This window comes from Penaeus monodon, unplaced genomic scaffold, assembly GCF_015228065.2.
Source record: "Penaeus monodon isolate SGIC_2016 unplaced genomic scaffold, NSTDA_Pmon_1 PmonScaffold_3637, whole genome shotgun sequence".
Lineage (NCBI taxonomy): Eukaryota > Metazoa > Arthropoda > Malacostraca > Decapoda > Penaeidae > Penaeus > Penaeus monodon.
Window position 1 is genome coordinate 10,001 of NW_023658381.1, and position 5,133 is coordinate 15,133.

General features: G+C 45.8%; 1 pseudogene; it reads left to right on the plus strand.

The window, feature by feature from the left end:
• LOC119570708 overlaps positions 1-3,822 on the plus strand; it is a 7,208-nt pseudogene extending 3,386 nt beyond the window's left edge.
• The last annotated feature ends 1,311 nt before the right edge of the window (positions 3,823-5,133 follow it).

Genomic DNA, 5,133 nt, shown 5'->3' on the forward strand with positions numbered 1-5,133 from the left:
GTACGAATGCTAACTCTCTTGAAGTGAAACAGCCACAGTGATAATCGAATCTTTAAACCGGGACGCTTCGGATCAGACTAGCCTCTTTATCAGGAAACACAAGCAAATACATAATCCATTAAGTTTTGACGAGGTGTCTAAATCTTACTCGAAACGGGGGTCACTCATTTCCTCTTTAGGACTATTTTTGTATTTAATTTCATCTTTGTACATAAGTTACTGTTCGAGTTCGTGTTCAAGGATTGGCCCCCACGTTCCGCGAACAATGGCTCCTGCCGCTCGTTACCCGGTGCCATCCCGTGCATCCCCTGTTGTCAGGTCTTCAGAGAGGAGAGGGTATGCAGGAGCACCATAGTCCTTCAGAGTAAGAGTCTTCTTTTCTAGTCGATGCTTATAGGTCAAAGAGAGATTGGCATGAAACACTATTATAATTCCTTACTTAAATTCCAAGCTAAAAAGTTAATAAAATAGAGCTGCAAATCTTTCTCCATCCAGCATTAGCAATCAGAAGTTTTTTCGCGTGTAGGCATCCAGCCAAAAATAGTCTTCATATTGTTAATATGAAACTGGTGTTGAATGCCCGGCATATTCGCAGAGCACAAAAACAGAAATGGTAATAAATATATATCTGAAATTCATTTCAGAGTTATGTTTCCCCCTCTGAACGCTCTTATTTTGCAACATAAAGACAAGAGGTCCACGAATCTGCTACGCGACGCTCCAGCAGTGAGTGTGGTGGTAATATCAGTCCAATATTGCGATACCACTTGAGGATAGCTGCGAACGACTGCATCCACAATTGAGGCATTATTAAGGAGAATAGGATGTCATTTGGCTGCAGGTTGGTGAGCGCCAGTTGCATTCCTTCGGCATATCAACATCCCAAAGTTTGCACTTCCAGACAAAACTCCTTTGTGAATAACTTTCTTTTAAATCAAGCCCAACAAGGCATATACCACAACACATACCTACAGCATTTCGCCAAGTTATTCCTTTCTAAAAAAAAAAAAAAAAAAAAAAAAAGTTCGCTATGACCTTGAGCATCCAACGAAGGACATGACCCTAACTTGCTAGTTTAGACTCTGATCATCAAACGCAGCAATTCACTATTGTTATTGTTGTTGTTGTTATCACCACCATTCCGCCTCTACTATTGTTATTGTTCCTTTCGAAAGCACAACACACCTACAGCCACACAAGAAATAAAAACAGAAACCCCGAACTGAAGCCTACGTGTGGTGTCAGCGTGGACGGGGTAGCATTGTACAAGGGAGGGAGTGGTTGACAGTTCAGAGTACGGACCGTCAACTAATGTTGCCTTATCTCTTATACAACGATGTGACCATATTTGTTTACCAATCTCCTCCATGTCAATTCTAGTTAGTTGCTGTTACTGTTGGTCGTGCTATTGTTGTTGTTGTTGTTGTTCTTGATGTTTTAGCTGTTGCTGTTATTCTTGTTATTGTTGTTTGTTATGTTATTGTTGTTGTTATTGTTATTGTTGTTGTTGTTTTATTGTTATTGTTGTTGCTGTTATTGTTATTGTTGTTGTTATTATTGTTATTGCTTTGTTGTTGTTGCTGTTGATGTTATTATTATTGTTGTTGCTGTTGTTATTGTAATTGTTATTGCTGTTGCTGTTGTTGTTATTGTTATTGTTGTTATTGTTATTGTTGCTTTTTTGTTGTTGTTGCTGTTGTTGTTATTGTTTATTGTTGCTGCGGCGGTGGCTGCTGTTATTGTTGTTGTTGCTGCTTTTGCTGTTGTGTAGAATTTCAGAGGCAACACAACAATCTGCCTTCGCCATTATTATACATTTCTATTTCAAAGAGAGCAGAGAAGAGAAGAGAAGAAAAGAAAAGAAAAGAAAAGAAAAGAAAAGAAAAGATAAGAAAGGGGAGAGAAAAGCAAGAGAGAAAAGAAGGAGAGAGAGAGAGAGAGAGAGAGAGAGAGAGGGGAGAGAGAAGAGAGAGATGAGATAGAGAGAGAGAGAGCGAAGGAGAGCGAGCGAGCAGCAAGGACAAAGAAGGAAAAGAAAAGGAAGAGGAAACACGGAACGCAAAGAAAAATAACAAAAAAAGGGAAATAGGCTGCCCTGCCCCCGCCGCCCGCCGAACCGTGGAGGTCGTGGCGGCAGCGGGGTCGCAGGGCAGGCGCTGCGCAGGGAAGGTCCTCACTCAGTCACCGGCCGCTAGAGGGGGAGCATCGCCGCCCACTCGCGCCCCGTAGGTCAGTGTTTCCCAACTGGTTTCGCTTCTGGAACGTGGATCAGCATGTGATGTTAGTTGTGACAAAGAGCAGGTCGAGAGTAATGTTGAGCTGCACTTAGCAGTGTAGTATTAAAGCAACTAAATGCCTCATGTTGTAAAAAGCACTTATTGGGATATGTTCTTTCTCCAAGAGCGGTTGAGTTCTCTTAGGCCGCCCTTGCACGAACAGCACAAGCAGTTAAGCAGGTGAATGTATCAGCCTTTCGATCCCCTCGCCAGACTGGCCGCGTGACACCCCGAGAGCCTCCCCCACGCACAGACGGACATGGGCCGACCTCGACGAGAGCCTGGCGGAGGAGGAGCTGGAGCTGGCCCCACCAAGGTGGAGCTGCCACCGATCGCCGTCACCCTCAAGGTCGAGCTGGGCCTCATGATCCTGTCGGCCATCGCGGGCGTCTGCGCGAACCTCGTCGCCATCTGGGTGGCGGCGTCGGCGCGCGAAAGAGCAACTCATCAACCTGTACGTGATGCAGAGAGCCGTGTCCGACCTCATCACCTCCTGACAGTGCCGGTTGCTGGCGGCGCGGATCCTCATGCGGACCTGGGCGTTCGGCAGCGCCATCTGCAAGCTCACGGTGTCGAGCGCCCACATGTGGGATCTTCGCGAGCTCGGCCTTCCTGGTGGCCATGAGCGTGGAGTGCTACAGGCCCCTACGCCCACAACGCGCCCATGACCCGCACGAGGTGGTTCTACGTGGCCACGACCCTCATCTGGATCGGCGTCGTGTCCCTCAGCGCCTCGCTCATCTCGTACATCGATGTCGTGGAGGGCTACAGCGGCATGTTCTTCTGCACCGTCCCCCGACTTTCAAACCTCAAGTTCCTCACGTTCATCGACAGCCTGGTGATCGTGATGGTGATGGTGCCGATGCTGATCAACTGGGGCTGCATCCTGCGCATGGTCGCCTCACGGAGGACGTGGAAGCGCATGGGCCTCAGCGAAAAGGCGCTCGCCAACAGGCGCTTCTTGGTGGCACTGAGCGCGGCCTACACCGATCATCCTCACTCCCTTCTGCGTGACGCGGCTGCTCGGAATGGCCTCTTCCTTCAGCCTCACCCTGCTGAGGGCGCTTCAGCTAAACCAGCCCTCTCACGTACATCAACGCCACCGTCAGCCCCGTCATCTACCTGCTCCTGGAAAGGCGACTGACGGCGCCGGGCGGGGGGAGAGGCAGTCCCAGGAGGCCATCACGGTGCGTCGAAAATTTCCTCCGACGCGTGAGGAAGCGGGCGGGCGGAGCCTGGTCGCGCCGAGGAAGGAATTCGGTTCCGGGAAAGAACAGGGTTTTCGGGGCCAGCGTGGGATTTAGCCGTGTGTGTCACAGACGATGTGTTCATTTTGTGCCTTTTCAAACCGCGCAGCCTGAGAAGGCACTGCTAAATTGATTGCAGGCAATGAGAAAGAGAGAGAGGCCAGTCCAAGCGAATATCCAAGGAAACAAAATTCAGTATTCATAGTAATCCTGAAGTTGTTTTTTACTTTTTTCAGCAAGTGGTTCATCTTTTCACAAATGTTGGGCAAGTTACAATTGTGGTAACTGTTGTACATTAATGACGGACAAGAATGGGGAAATATAGTACATGTACATAAAATCAGACATTTATAAGTATTAACAACTAAATATGGAATAAACGATGTTATATAAAGTGTGTTTTTTCATTTTCATATGTGAGAGGTCTATGAGGAGACAGAGCAGAATATAATGAATGAGTAGATAGACAGAAATAAGGAGAAAGAGAAAGCGTAGAAGATACTGGATATGCATGTTATCTATCTATCAATCTACACAAACAAATGAATACATGCATACATTCTAACACACACACATATATACATACATACATACATATATATATATATATATATATATATATATATATATGTATATATATATATATATTTTATATATATATATATATATATATAAAATAGACTATAGACAAACACACACACACCCCACACACACAACACACACACACACACACAAAACCACACACACACACACACACCCACACACACACACACACACACACACACACACCAGTGAGCAAGGATGACCTGGGACAAGCAGTCTGCATCTTGACCACGACCCGCGCATACCTTCCTCCCTCCGGCCCGTTTGCAGCTGACCTCTTCAACACTAAGATGCTACCTTACCAAGATCTCCACAAACTACGTGTCGGTTCTTGTCAATAAAGAAGCTAAACAGATACTGAGTTTTTTCTCCTCATAACTTAAAGCAGAGGCCTTTTTAAAACGGGTTTTTTCAGGGTGTAGAACTCTTATGATTTTTTATGCCATGTTCACTATCTGTGTGCTGTGAGCCAACCATTTTCTTAGATGTACAAGTGCTTAGGTTCGTAGGGAAGCAGGAAGGCCGTGTGGTGCGCGTGTATGGGGAATTACTGCGAGTATTTAGTTCATCTTTTCGTTCCATAACACAGCCACGATAATTGGTATTTGTTCTTACTTTAAAGTAGGGAAAATTAATCCATCATAAGCAAGAAAGAGCAAAGAAATTTTAGCATGCTGTTGTTTAGGATTCTTTTCTATTTTCTGAATTATCTAGTGAGCTCTCCTCCAACTGAAAATCTCGTGCGAAGAAGTCGATTGTTGTAAAGCCTTCAGACTTCGATAGGCTTCTCCTCTAAGGACAATGACTCTTCTCTTACTTCTCGCTCATCTTCTTTCTCCAGCTGAATCCCTTCATCTGCCTTCACTCTTGTTACGGGGTGCATCAGTCCCACGATGTACAGTACAAAGTAGCATCAATTCTCAGGCTCTAACGTCTCTGTGGACCAATTCTTTATGGAACTGGAGGACATAGTAATCCATTCAGGGATTAGGCGGGGAGTCCGAGTA